Source organism: Megalops cyprinoides, chromosome 1, assembly GCF_013368585.1.
Source record: "Megalops cyprinoides isolate fMegCyp1 chromosome 1, fMegCyp1.pri, whole genome shotgun sequence".
Classification (NCBI taxonomy): Eukaryota; Metazoa; Chordata; class Actinopteri; order Elopiformes; family Megalopidae; genus Megalops; species Megalops cyprinoides.
The window spans coordinates 37,416,750-37,432,265 of NC_050583.1; the positions used below are offsets into that span (position 1 = coordinate 37,416,750).

Here is a 15,516-nt window from a genome sequence, read left to right on the forward strand (position 1 = left end):
GTATTAAATGAACCTGGCACAGAAATTCCTTGGTGTGGCTGAACTACAGGTTTGAATCTTTTCAGCAACATGCAATATACATGCTTTGTTTTAACGAACTCAGCGACTGTATAATGCATCAGATATCCATTCTGTGATCCACCCAGAGACGTGACATTTTTAAAGCTGCAGTGGACATGCTGGCTGATTCTATATGTGACAGAGGCTCCATAGGGCTACTTGCCTTGACATTATCAGCAGATTGGTAGAAGACATATCATGATAGTCTGCACTGGTTGGAGAGTGGAAAAAGGATGAGATTTTCTACTGCTTTTTGTAGGGGACGAATCTAGACTAATTGGTTTTAAATGGATAAACAGTATCCCTGGATTACTAAATTTATGCGTATGTTGGCATTAATTGGTTAGCCGTTATTGTGCACTAGTGATGCGCGGGTCAGGGTTTTTTAATACCCGCACCCACCCGACCCGGTATGAGAGCCAATCCGCACTGCCCAACCCGCAAAAATATGCGTTAATCAACCACCCGGACCGGACCTGACCCGACCCGACGTGCAAACTGCCAGCTTTAGCCTGTATAGCGATGGCATTCATGTCATAGAGTAAGAGATAACGTTTCCTTATTTAGTGCACGTTTCAAAAAGGACAGACACTTGTGTAGACAACAAGGTTTTGCACGAGCCACCGTAGCTACAGTAAAGTGAGCAGTGTTGCACTGTTTCATTTTTGGGCTGTTTGCCCAAACGTTAGCATAATACACTGATTGCAAGGCATAGCCTATTGTATCTTAGCGGCTTAGCCTAATAGTTTCTGGGTCTAGGCTACTAAATAAACAGATCAAATTGTTCCAAACGATGTTCCTTATTGTTGAATAGCAGCAAAACAAATAACCCTTCATTAAAGACATGAACTCTCTCTCTCTCTCTCTCTCTCTCTCACACACACACACCGCACCCGGTGGCAAGAGGGGGCTTTGCCCCCTCAGTTGTATTTTCTGCCCCCCCAATTTAAGTTTTATGTACCCTATAGGAAAACAGCAAAAACAACAAAACGCTGTTGGCTATTATCTTGTTGAGTTTAGCAGTCATCTGTCAGTGGTTAGAATCGTTCATAAATTCTATTTTTTTGTGTCTTGTATAGACCTACATTTCGAGTGCTCCGATTCCCTGAATTGTGCGAGGACACTCAGGTTTAATACTGGCTTCACCACTGCTGTGAAATAAATGTGTTGTTTGATTTTGAAACAGTAGTCTTCTGTTGTTAGTTAGGCTTTCAGAGGCTATTGCATGCCTAAATCAATGAATTTCATTAACCCTTTCGCGTGTATAGTCACACTGGTGTAATTTGCCATTTAGTGCGTATGCTAAAACCGGTGCGATTAGAACACTAGACTGGAAAAATTCTAGCTAATTGAGGAAACAGCGATTTAACATTAACGAATAATGCTATGCTATAACGCTAATGAAAACTAACCATGTAATGTAACATGCTCGCTACATAGCCTAAAAAGTGAGTTAGGTGCGAAAGGCTTAAACCTACCACCAGACTAATTTTAGGTGGTGACCTGGCAATCTGCACACAAACGTGTGCACAATGACGCACAAACACATGGAAAAGGTAAGGTAGGGAAATGTTCGCATCTAGTCAAAACGCCACTATATTGCCACCCGCAGGACGAAAAAAATGCAGAAATAGGCATAGCAGGGTGATGACCTACTGTTTTACTATATAAAAAAATTTGCTCCCTCACCATTTTTAAAGGCCCCCTCAGTCACTTCATCCTGGCGCTGGGCCTGACTAGTAGTCACAGCCTAGCCCGCACGCAATTCGAAGAGCCTATAACGTAAGCCTATTGCAGTTTTAGCAAACTCCAGCCTGGCTTTTTTATGTCTCTGGGTCAGAAGTGGAGTCTTCCTGGGTATCCTACCATAGAGTCCATTTTCATTCAGACACCGACAGATAGTACGGGTTGACACTGTTGTACCCTCGGACTGCAGGACTGCTTGAACTTGTCTGGATGTTAGTCGAGGTTCTTTATCCACCATCCGCACAATCTTTCGTTGAAATCTCTCGTCAATTTTTCCATCCACATCTAGGGAGGTTAGCCACAGTGCCATGGGCTTTAAACCTATTGATGACACTGCGCACGGTAGACACAGGAACATTCAGGTCTTTGGAGATGGACTTGTAGCCTTGAGATTGCCCATGCTTCCTCACAATTTTGCTTCTCAAGTCCTCAGACAGTTCTTTGGTCTTCTTTCTTTTCTCCATACTCAATGTGGTACACACAAGGACACAGGACAGAGGTTGAGTCAACTTTAATCCATTTTAACTGGCTGCAAGTGTGATTTAGTGATTGCCACCACCTGTTATGTGTCACAGGTAAGTAACAGGTGCTGTTAATTACACAAATTAGAGAAGCATCACATGATTTTTCAAAGGGTGCCAATACTTTTGTCCGGCCCATTTTTGGAGTTTTGTGTAAATTGATACTTGATTTGACTTTTTTTTCTTTCTCTTTTGTGTTTTTTTATTGCAAGCAAAATAAATGAAGATATTACTACCAAAACATTTGTAATTGCAATCATTTTCTGGGAGAAATTGAGCATTATCTGACAGAATTGCAGGGGTGCCAATACTTTTGGCCAGCACTGTATTTTGTGAAAATTGAAGTAAAATTCATCCACAAACCCTCTCATTGTTTTAATAAACTGATTGTGTTGTGCTTGTTGTCTCTTGATACATTGGCTATGATACAGCACAAGAATGATATGTTTTAATATAGAGTGACTTGATGGGATTTGTTTCATTCCAGTTTATCACGATTCAACCTGACATTTGTTGCATGCACACATAACATTGCAGTTTTCATTACATTAACATTACATTATTGGCATTTAGCAGACGCTCTTATCCAGGGCAACTTACATCAGTTACAGGTTTAAATGTTATCCATTTATACAGCTGGATATTTACTGAGGTAGTTGTGGGTTAAGTACCTTTCCCAGCGCCCCTGTGGAGAATCAAACCAGCAACCTTACGATTACGAGTCCTGTTCCTTAACCACTATGCTACACTGCCAACCCTAAGGAAGACTGAGGCATTACATTACACTACACAATTTTCCATTTTGGAATGCAGTAAGAAGAGTAGTACTGCCATATTTACAAACAGATGTTTCTTGAAAGGCCAGTGAGATCAAATGAAGTACTTGCGCTTCTGTGGAATGATTTCTACTTAGTATGGTGTACCTCGGCTCCAGAGCAGATACTGAAGATGCTGAAGATGGTGTCCAAGCTGTTGAACATGTTGACGTGATTTTTTTTTTTTTTTACACTTTGACATTACTATCATTCAGTGGGATTAAACTGCATGACCTGCACATATATGTGCTTAAGAACATAGCTAATAATAACTTACTGGGTAGTTGTTTGGAATGCAATGTGATTTGTAGTTTAGTGACTCTATGCAGTGTCTTACTTAGCGCTTGAAGGGTCTTCAGTAGTGACAGTTAGAAATCCATGGATTTTTATTTATTTTTGTAGCTTCATTGTTGAAGCCTTTTACAGGCTTTTAAATAACCGTGAAGATGTGAAAGAATTGAGGTTTCCTTTCCTTTTTAATGTTCTCTTAGTATTTACATAGACAATCCTCATGTCAGGTTTAACATCAAACATTTGAAATAAATAGATAATACCCATGAAATTGTCTGCATTTGCTTGTTTTATGCTTATGCTTTAAGGTCATTGGAAATATGTGAAGATATATATATATATATCCTAATGCAAGGACCCTGAGCTCTACATGTCCGTGCTGCCTGGCTGGGTCCCGATTGTGTTAACAGCCAACATCGTTACAGTGCTAAAGTGTCTATCACGTAACTGTGAATGTTCTAATAATAATGTTAGGATAATGTGGGGTGTTAACTTTGTCGTCCCTGTGCTTTACAGCTGTAAAACCAGTACTGAGGGTTTTAAGTGAGGAAATTATGATTGACATGCAGTTATGCAACACGTGATTAAGGAAATAAGTCTTTTTTTTCTCTCTAGGACTGCTTTGTCAATATCTTAAGACTTTGCATAAAGGCTGTATGGTTGTCTTACCCTTTGCCAAAGGCAGTAATGCAGTTACACTGCACTGATACACTGTAATGGGCCAGCTAAATGGTTCGGCGGAAATGGATACTTTCAAGATTTAGGGGATGATTTTGTTTTTCCCAGTACCTGTGCCTCTTCCAAGCAGCTGCTTTCCTGTCCTCTTCTCCACCGCCAATTATGTGTACAAGCATTAGCATCCTCTCATCCCTTCCTCCCTCTGGACCATCTCTGAGTTTGTGTTATTGCTCTCCCAGTCTCTGCCTCATTCCTCGCCTAACGTATGAATGCAATTCAGAGACACACTCTGTGGAGGTAGGTTTAAGTAGCATTAACTCGGGAGAGAAGTGATGAAGCCGTATGGCAGAAAGTGAGAGCAGATACACACATCAATCACACATGAATAGCGGACGCTGGCCTGCAACCAGGATTCTCAAAGGTTAGTGTGGCTACTGCTTTTCCTTTTGGGGAACACGTTTCATTTTTTAATTTCATTTTTTTTTTAAATGCCACATTTCTAATTTAATTTTTTTCCTTTTCTTCACTGCATTTTTTTTTGTCTTTTCCCCATCCACGACGTTAAAATGTATGTAATAAAATAGCACAAAACTCTTCAGAGCTTCCATATGAATGCATTAAACAAGCTTTTATACTTAAAGAGCTCAGTTGGCACAAAGCTTTTTCAGAAGGCTAATGTGCCGAGTGTAGCCCTCTAAAAAACAAAGGTGATCCAAGTGGCCTGTCATGATTGCCCACTGGTTTCTTCTCAGTTGTCAGCCACTCAAAGTAAAACTCAAGCACATTTTTGTGTTTTGGGAAACGACTTAGTAATTGCATAAATTCTCAGAGGGTTGTGCACCAAAACCAGTGGCACACCACACAGGTTACAGCTAAAGTAAATAAATAATTTGTGCTAACCGCATAATGTTGAAAAATGTTATTGAATATGGACACCCCTCACATGCCGCTGCACACCATAATGGCTGTTTTTTTGCACTACGAGTGTTCCACGGTGAAGTGGGCTCTCGTTGGAGAGCTGCTCCACTGATGTCATCCGTGCAACTTTGAGGCATCTTACTAAGGGTGCCTGAGAGGGGTGAGACGAGGAAACCCAGGCTGACCTACCCACCCCTATCCCGCACGGAAGGAGTCCGGTTTGCTCTGACACTGTGGCCTCCTGGTCACTATTGACAGATGACATATCTGGTTGCACACCCGGGCTGTATGGCTCAGGCTGCTCGCAAGGTGGGCGCCTTTCCGGCTGAGCCGCTCCGAGTGTTTCTTTGATGTCCTAGCATTATTGCAAGGACATTACCCGCCAGTGTGATGTGTCCTATTTTTCCATTTTAGTGAACGCAGCACGGTCAGTAACGCACCACTGGCTCCTAATTAATGTGAAATTGCAGTAGGTGGCAAAGGAAAAAAAAAACATGGTTTTCAAACACATAATGAACACTTTTTATTGATGAATTGGGTTACACCACCCTGCCAGCCACTCCTCTCATTTAGAGTTTTGAGGTGGCCGGGTGTAATTATCCGGTTGCCGTGGGACACCATTATTGCAGAGTGCTGGAGAGACTGAGAGGCTGGTAATGCTGCAGTTGGGGATGGCTGATAAACTCCCTTTTGTCACTCTGACGATGTGTGAAGAAAGGTGTACGGAAAAAAAAGTCCATTTACTGTAGTTTAGTGCTGTGATGCTCCGGTAAGCTGTGGGCCTTGAAGCATTAAAGGCTAGCATCTCTGAAAATCTAAAATGAATGCTGTCCCTTGCCTTACAGTTTAGTGGGGTGGGCCTATTGAAAAGCAAGGGAGCGCTTTCACACATGAGAAATACCCATTCCCCTCAACACCTCTTTCACACTCTGGCGTCTGAGCTTGACATACTGCCTCTAATGCATGAGTGATGAATGGGCATTTGATTTATAACTCCCTGCAACAAGTCACTTTCTTTTTGATCTCCATTATTAGCCTCTTAAAGCATGTGAGACGGGTGCATTGGCAATTTTCAAACTGTAAACAAACAAACCAAAAACCAACAAAACCCAATGAATTTATTTGAAGCAAATGAAAATTGATTTGGCTTCCATTTACGTTTACATTTATTCATTTGGCAGACACTTTTATCTAAAGCGACTTACAAATGAGATCCAGTATATCAGTATCAGTATATTAGTATATCAGTTCAGACATGCAGTACATAGCTGATTTGCTCTTGTAAAGTACTAGCCAGTGACAGTTGATTAGTATCAGAGTGTTAATTTCAAAATGTGTAATACAAGTTCGGAAGAAAAAAAATCTTGCTTTTTTGGTAGTTGCGTCAGTCTCGTTAATGAATGGCAAGAAGGCCGCAACAGATAACTAGTTGGCCAACTGAGTGTTTGTGTATAGGACATTATCCCACTTCAGTAAATAGTTTCATAATATTAATGCACTTTAGTTGTCTAACTCAGCTCTCCCTGCTGCGAAGAAGACCAGCAAATGCATATATTAATGGTGCTTATCTGTGTAGTCAAATTAAGTTTTGGCTCCTGTCTACCTTGTTTGGTTTATGTGTGACAAAGGTTAATGTGCCTCTAAAAATGATGCTTCACTGGATGCGTATTAGAGACGTGTTTTTCTGGCTGTAATTAGCCATATGTGAAAACAGCATAAAACGGCTTTTCAGCATCGAGACCTTCTGCAGTGAAAGTAAGGAACAAAATTAAATTTGTAATGAAGTTACCGATATGCGGACTCGCAATGCCACACAGAGACACCGTCCCCAGCGATCTCTGGCCAGGTAGCCTGATGCTGGCGCAGGTTTATGGTGCTTTAGTGCCTGTGGCTCTTCACGCCTTCGTCCTCCAAAGTTGTGGTCAGAAATACAAAATGTAGGAGTTTAACCTTGGGCTCAAACGAGGTGCATGCTGCAGCATTTCCTGCAGACAGCCGATGCGTACCTGTTTACATTTACGGCACAGATTGCTTGGTGTCTGCCACCCACTTTCTCCACCTTTCCTTTACTCCTTTGTTTCCTTGTCCCTCACTGGCTTTTAATGTTCCTCTCGTTGTCGTCTTTCATTGTGCAGGCTTTTATTTTCTCTTCCCTCTTCTTTGCTTCCCCACCACAGATGCGCAGCGTCAGACCCCTGCAGCCCGGCACCAAAGCCATTCCAATGCCTGTTAAATGATCTGTAAAATCTTTGATCTCTCTCTCTCTCACCACGGATGGCTGTGAGTGTGTAGTACACCTGGTGCAGTTAAAAGAAAGAAAGGGGTGCGTGCGTGCGACTGTGTGCGCGTGTTTGTAAATGGACTGCATTTATATAGCGCTTTTCTACTCATTTGAGTACTCAAAGCACTTTACAGTTATATGCCTCACATCTACCTACCAGTGGCAGAGGCAGCTATACAGGCTTACCAACTGGCCACTGGGAGCTGTTGGGGGTTCAGTGTCTTGCTCAAGGACACTTTGACACTTTGCCAGGATGAGCCAGATTTGAACCAGGGACCTTCCAATCCCCAGTCAACTGCTCTATCTCCTGAGCCACTGTCGCATTTGTGTGTGCACTTATTTGGGGAATGGTTAGTTGATCGGGTGTGATGGGGAACCTTCTTGTGCATCTGGCTGGGTTCTGAAATGCAGCTCCATTACCATTGTGTTTGATTGTCTTTATTTTTTTTTCTCTCTTACCTTATTACACTATGTCGGTTCGGACATGTTGAAGTTTTGTTGATCTCTCTTGAACTCCTAGATTGGATGTCCCATGTGTGAATCACTCGTCTTGAAGCACTTTGATCTGACTCCACGCGGGCAGAGAGGCCTTCTCTTTACGCTGTGTCGTGTTAACATCAGCCCCTTCCAGTTGCGTGGACTTCAATGGCGAATGGTAGCGGGTCTTCAGGTGAACGCTGATTCTGCTGCTTGGTGGAGCTGAGATGGATTCAGTGGCTCTTCCCCCTGGCTGCAGATCTGCTTCTTTCTGTCCCTCTGGCCAGCCTTAATTTTTCTCCAATTTGTCTCATGCCTCTTCACTCAAAGCCCCTGCTTTTATCTGTGATTTAACTTGATGTGACTGGATGCGAGGATACAGTCAGATCCAACAGTTTGATGCAGGTTTGATGCAGTAGGTTTTCTTTATTGTCTTTGTCACCACCCCGTTAATTTTATCGGTTCTCCTCAGTGAGGCGAAACCCTTCTTTAGCGGTATCCTTCCTGCTAAACATGAAGTACCCTGGAGATGTGCTTCCAGAACTCTTGCATACCCCCCCCCGAGCGGTGGCAGGTGTGGGTGTCTGCAGGTGTGGAGACGAATATTGATGACTGCAGGCGGAACGGATGCAGCCGGCGGATTTTCACACAGATTAGCAGCAGCGAGGTGCTGACTCCAGTGAGAAGGCTGCTGTGGGTAGCCAGGCCTCACAGCTCCACAACCTTCCTCAAAAAAGTCCTCAGGGCTATCCAAGGACAAGCAGGAGCAGTGTGCGCGGCTTTTCAGTGGCTCTTACCCCAAGGATACAATTACACTATAGGTCAGTGTTTTACAGTACACATGCTCGGGCCCTGACAGAAGCAGTTCCAACCATCAGACGCGAAATATCGGGGAGCAGCTCCTGTGATTGACATGCAGTTGATCAGTGTAAGGGTGTTTTTCTTTTGAGGTGGTGTTTCTTGTAGTAGTTGTCCCACAGCTTGTTGTCTTTGTATCCCTCCCCAGAACCCCCCACCCCCCCAACCCCCCCACTCATCCGACCCCCTCCTTCCCTGGTCCTCCTTGTCTCCGGGACAGCCCCTGATCAATGCCTCGGTGGATGCTCCGCGATGACGGCGACGCGCGCGGATTTGAATAATGGCAGTGTCGGCGCTGAGAGACGAGGCCCTTCATTAAAACCGCGGGCGCCCCGCAAGGTCACACACGCCTCCCGCCCTCCACACGCGCACCCGCCGAACACTTCAGGCGCGCTTATTTATTTCCCTTTAAGCGCACACCGCCTCCGCCAGAGCCGCCGCGAACGCAAACCCCCTTCTCTCTGCTGTGACCTATCCGCTGTGCCGGGAGACGGCGCGGCGATGTCGTTTGTTGTTTATGTCTGCTGCTTGTTTGCGGAGATGTTTATTGCGCTCCCCGCTGTGGGCTGGGTGGGACTGAGATGGGCCCGCATGTGGCACGCACGGCTGGAAGACGGCACGCGTCTCCGGGCGGAGCCGAGAGGGAGCTTTCGCCTTGTGGCTGCGTCGTCACCCACTTCATCAGGGGGGATATGCAGAGAGAAAGATGCAGGCTTACTGAAGTGGATGAGCGAAGGGACAGGGATGGATCACGCATTGATAAACAGGCAGCGGATGAGAGCCGAGGAACCGCCACCTCCCGGAGCACCTTTGATTGGTGTCACACGCTTTCAGCCAGAGTCTGTAATTGGAAAACTGTCTCTCTGTCTGTCCCCCCCCCCCCCCCCCCCCCACACACACACACCCCTGGGTCCGTCGCTCTCTCTTCCTCTCTCCCTCACTCACTCCGTCCTCTCTCTCCCTCTCGTTCCATTCTCAGCCACTTCTCCCTTTCGCCCAGAGAAGAGTGATAGACATCAGCCCCAGCCTTGGCATGTTCTCCTGGTTCTGGTGGAGGAAGAGTGATGCTTCTCCTCTCGGAGTGAAGGAGTGTTATCTTTCCACAGGTATGGAGACAGAGATAGAGGCTGGAGGAGAGGGAGGGGGGAGGAAATGAGAAGTTGAGAGGAAGAGAGGTGTTGAGGGCTCGAAGATGAGATTTGCCTTGCCAGGTTTCACAGTCAAGTTTTATTGTTATTATTAGGTGGTATCAGATTGGGAGTGTTGATAGAGTTCAGGAAAGAGAAAAGCACCGACACACACAGACACACACACCGGCACACTCACTCATTCACATAGATACACTTTAAATACCCCACGCATACACATGCCACTCACTCAAACAAACACTGAAACACCAATGTTACGCAAACACACTCTTACGCAGATGCACACGGTGGATTCCCCGATTTTTCTCGCGGGGAAGCCATTTACATGGTAGTTAGACAGAAACCTCATTTGCAGATTTGTACAGACAAATGGGATGAATCTGAGGTAGTCTGAGTAGTGGTCTTTCGAGTGGATTCACGGAGGCAGAGAGGAAATTATCCTCTGTCTCTCGCAGCTGGGGAGGAGTGGAAGGAGAGAGAAGGAGGGAAGGAGAAGGGGGCAGCACACCTGCCACCGCACTCAGGGGACTTTCCACCATCTGTGGTCCAAACAGAAGGAGGGAGGGGGAGAAATGGAGGAAGGGGCAGGGGAGGGAGAGAGAGAGAGAGAGAGAGAGAGAGAGCGCTTGAGCCGGCTGGGGTCTGTATTTCAGCTCAGGTGGTTTTCAAGGACCAGCAGTGCCCCAGGCACCCCAGGAGAGTTCACTGTCCAAAAGAAGACACTAGTCTGGACATGAGTGGACACATGGTAATGTGTGTGAGAGATGACATGACTCAAATCCCCTGGTGCTTGATAGTGATAATATTGTGACAGCACCTTGAGCACGCTTGAGTGCGATCGATCATGATGTAGAGCAGGACCGAATGCTACGTAAGGGCTCACCTTTCTGCGCCTCTCTTTCCGATTTATCCCCCCCCAACCAACACCCCCACCACCCCAGCTGTTTCTCAGCCCACACAATGACGTAGTTTCAGTGCGAAATTAGGCAACGAACGTCTGAGGGACAACAGATCACTCTGGCCTTGAGACAGTGGAGCTGCGTTACCATCAAGCCCCCCCTCCCCAAGTTTCTTCCTCCCCCTTCAGTCATCCCCTCTCCCCCTCTCTCTGTTCTTTCTGTCCCCCTCCTCCTTCCCCAAGCTCTGGGAGACAAGCTCTGCTCATTACAGAGTGTGCTGGCAGTTGCGGCTATGGAGGGGGTTTGTGAGGGCAGCGCGGGGCGCGACCAGCCCGGTTGACAGTTGTGCTCTTAATTGTGACAGTTATTCAGTCTTAGTGGTTCCTTATAAATGTAGTCAAGCGGTTGATGTAACCCCCTGGCGAGGCTTTCTCTAAAATCCCCATTTAAAAAAAAAAGTGTTGCTTTTTTCACCACACAGAGTAGGATATTTTTTCTGTCTCCAGTTTCATTCAAACTGACGTTTCTTTTTATTTTTCCCTCGCCTTCCTCTGTCACCTTCCACCCTCCCTTGAATTTGTCTCCACTCCTTTCTTGTGTCGCTTTTTAATTCCCCATTTCATTCTTTTTGTCTTGACTGCTGCTCTCTCTCTTTCATCAGCACGTAGTACATGGGCCCATCTTTCATCCGCTGTTTTCGGGTCTTCCATTCTTCTTGTGCCTACTTTGTTTTCCATTGTCTCTCTGCTCTCTCCATCTTTCCCCTCCCTGCCTCCAGCACTGCCGTCATCACAGAGCCAAGGCCGTGCGCTGTGAAGAGGTCGTTTATAAAAGAGGGGAGATGCCGCCCTTCTCTGTCGCCACTGTTGGGCATCTTCACCTTGAGCCTCTTCCAGCAGGGGGCGCCTGGATGTCCAATGAGTGCCTCTGAATCCCTGGCTTTATTTATCTCACCTGAAGGACACAGAGTCAGTGCTGGTCCAACTTAGAGGGGAGCGGCAGCCCTTCCTGGGCACTGTGACGCATAACAGGGAGAGGAGAGGGGGTATTTGTGTGTATGCATGTATATGTGGGAGGCAGCTGCTGCCGTCAGCTGAGCAGAGAATGCACGCAGGGCAGAATGGCTTGACCCTGATTACCGGATTGGCGGTGTTGGGCAGTGCTCATTTCCTGGTGTCAGTGTCCATTACTCCCCTGCTGACTCAGGCCTGTCTGTCTGACAGTCCTGTGAGAGGGAGTTGTGACAGGCATACTGGCAGCAAGACCGAATTTCACCAGTGGGTGAAAGAGAAGGGTAACAAGACAGACGGACACAGGTCGTGGTGAAGCTATAAGTGTAAAAGAGAAATTGTAATTCGTAAATAAATATCCAATCAATATCAGCTGAGTGCCTCATCTTTCAGTTGGCAGCTTCTTTAGCTACTTGAATAGGAATGTGAAATGTTGATGCAAGATTGTGTTAACAGTACTCAAAAATAGAGTTTATTTGCTATCAGTTGTTCCAAATTTAAAAGGATTAGGGAACTCCTATGGGCCTACAGGAGCTACAGTGGGCCCTCCTGTTCACATGATGATGATGCGAAAGGAAAATGCACCACACGTTACACTGGCTGCATTTGAATTAAATTGCGGGCTTGTTTTGCATCCATTAACAGTTGGAGGTCATAATTCCCACCTGGCGTGAACTTCAGACTCCAACAACAGCGCATTGCCATGTCAACAACACTTATGTCAGTAAAACTGATTTAGGATATGTCTCAGTCCCAAAGAATGGGCGTAAAAGGACACTACCCCGTCGTGACGGTTTGTTTTTACCGGTTTATGAAATGTAAGCTGCTCTCTCTCACTTTACAATTGCATGGCTCTTCTCTGTTTACAGGGCTCTCACTAACCAGCGTTGGAGTATTTAAAGTGTTGATTGGGTAGATGAGCACTGTGGTTAAACAATCAGAATGCTGCGAGGGCTGAAGCTTTTGATGTTGTGAATGGTACACCTGTGTTTTATGTGCTATAAGCATGTGTGACACAGTCTGTAACGCAAATGTGAAAACGAGAATTTTCAGAGGCCTGAAAATTAAGCAGTGTTTGTAGTTGTTTGAACATGAAGGTAATCAATAACGTGGTGTTTCTCCCACCCTAAGAGGGGAGGTGTTTGGAAGGCTGAGGGATGCGGAATAAATCTCCCCAATTTACCTCGGTCCAGTTTATCGTCAGAGTTGTACTGTGGGAGTTGTCTTGTTGCCAAGCATTTTATAGACGTTCAGGATTTGTGGCTTTATTGGTTTTGCTGTATTTGTTGTCATTTTAATAGAATGCAGTCCATGAATGCAGGGGTACGGCAGCATATCAATTGGTTTTTCGCCCAACACTGATAGGGAGAAACAAACTGATGTTTTTTTGTCACTGATAATGTTCTAAAATATTCAAGCTGTTTAGCCTGCCTAGTCTGCCCAACCTTTACTCTTGTTTGTAATGGGATTATGCTACATCAATATCTTGTTGCTGGCTCAATGTCATATTGTTAAAATTGCTTGTGTACCCTACCCTGCATGGCCAAAGTAGGTTATACACGCCTGTTAAGCATGACTATAACAATCCCTTGTAGAGACTTAATTTTCTGGTGAAGGAGGACTGCAGATAAAGAACTGGGTCTGTTTTTATGTTGGTCGTGTGGCTCTCCTGTGGTTGTGATGCCAGCATGGGGTGACATCACAGACTCTGCGGTGGGGGAGCTGGGCTCTGGGAAGGGGAGCTATGGCATCTTTTCATCAGGAATGACTGCCTTTAGAAAGAGACGAGAAGCGGAGCTGTCTGCCGGCTTTGAAGACCATATGTCCAAAGGCGAGGGAGTTGTTCAGAGCAGCCTGGTCTCTGCAAACCGTAGGCATGGAGACTCAGGCAGATGTGCAGACAGGCCTGCAGACACGCACAAGCCCAACCCGCCCGCACGCAGAACAGGCTGTAACGCGTAACGACAGATGAGAAATCAGACAGTCTCCCCTTCGGTGGCATTGATTTTGCGGTGTCCAGGGCATTGGTAGGAAGGCGCTGCGATTTGAGGGGAAAATGGCCCCTCTCGATGAGAGCTGCGCACGCGCATCGTAACTCGCCGGTGTTCGGAAACCTCTCCTGTGCTTTTCCCTACAGCTGGACAGACGGCCGGGCAGACGCACTGACACCCCTGCTCTGCTTGTCCCTGCAGCCGGACCGACGGCACGAGCAGACGCACGGACAGTGAACGTGCACAGCTGGTGCTGTGCTGCATCAGGCCACACAGATGTCTGAGGGACTTTGATCTGGGTGAGTGCACTGCAGAGACATGGGGGGGGGGCGGGGGGGGCGGGGGGGGGGGGGGGGCAGGACGAAAGGGAAAGATGGAGAAAAGGATTTGAGGGGGTGAGCAGGAGTGTGCTAGAGATTAACATGGAGGAGAAGGAGGAGGGGCTTGCTGCTGGGTCTTGTCGAATCAAAGACAGTGTGAACACAACCAGATGTGCAGTTAAGTGAGGCAGGTTATTTAGTCAGGTCCCCTTTTCCAGAGCCACTTGCCTAGTTTAAACTTTTTAGTTATTGTCCACTTATGTAGTCACATATTTTACTGAAGCAATTTAGGTTAACTGCCTTACTCGTGCGTATATCACCAGTGCCCCACTTTAGTATCGGATCTGTAAGCTTTGGGCAAAGAGACAGACCCCTGAATGTGGATACATTAAATTAAAAAGGGAGAGATGACTGCTGTTGTAGTGTCACTTTGTGTTTAAATAAACATCATTTTTCATTGCTCAAGACATCTCTTAATGACCTCCCAGTATGTTATGGTTCATACCCTTTTCTCCAGCCTGGCTTGAACAGTACAGCTGTAGTTCTGCAGCGAAACGGCACAGGGAGCCATTGCAGGAGGGGAAGGTACAGGGTTAAAGAGAGCGATAGCATTAATGAAGAGAAATACAAAGATCCAGATCCAGGGCAGCCAGGAACGTAAAATAGAGATGGAGAGATATTGTGGGAAGAGATAAGAGAGATGGGGGAGAGTGAGTGAGAAAGGAGGATGTAAAAGGAGGGATGAGATAAGGAGAGGGGGAGAAACAGCTGAGGGAGCGCATTTTTAGGTCTCCATGTGCTGGTCTGTCTGCAGTCTTCAGACAAGGCTGTGAGCCTCCATCCTGACGGAAAAGCCTCACTGAACAGCAGTGGAAAGCACCAGTGAAACCACAGGAAGCACATGATCCCGTTTTACCGCCCATCTGCTGAGTCCTGTATGTACTGCTGGCATGACAGTCGTCTTGGATATTTACATAGCATACATGAATGGAGCAGAATTGTATGCACGCACATGCCGAGTATTACCAGATGCCCTTTATGGAGCAGCTGACAAAACCCAGGAAAAATAGGATTGGATGAGCTGAAGCTGTTAAGTGAAGATAGTAATTAATATCTGAAGGTAGAATGAAACGCATATCCCCCCACCAACCCCCAACCCCCCACCCCCCCCTCCCGCAAAAACACAGGGATGAAAATGCCCCCACCCCACCGATGCACTGTCTGTAAAACTGACTGCCACCATAGTTCAGCTCAAAAACACAATCACCAAGAGTAGAAACCACGGCCAGCCGACACCAGAATTTATGACCCTGCCTTTTGAATCAAATTGAATTTATGGATGAAGAACTAAAGGCTAAATTTCATAGGTGTAGGTGTGTGTGCGCACGCCTGTGTGTGCGTGGAGGGATAAAGCTCAGGTTATCGTTTACCGGCTCCCTGGAGCTGAGAGAGACTCATAAATTGGTGAAATTGTCCCCGACCGGTGTTGGCGGGGAGGTCATT

At 46.1% G+C, this 15,516-nt stretch overlaps 1 protein-coding gene across 5 annotated transcripts in view; it reads left to right on the forward strand.

Annotated features, from left to right (window-relative positions):
- The window catches only part of LOC118782130 (speckle-type POZ protein-like), an 87,141-nt gene that overhangs the window by 13,475 nt on the left and 58,150 nt on the right, over positions 1 to 15,516 (forward strand). For 2 of the 5 annotated variants that reach the window (XM_036535405.1, XM_036535424.1), the window contains exons 2-3: positions 9,625 to 9,751; positions 13,840 to 13,992. The gene's annotated coding sequence lies outside the window, so the exon portion shown is untranslated. The remainder of the gene's footprint in view (positions 1 to 9,624; positions 9,752 to 13,839; positions 13,993 to 15,516) is intronic. The other 3 variants (XM_036535433.1, XM_036535414.1, XM_036535441.1) reach the window with 3 other exon arrangements.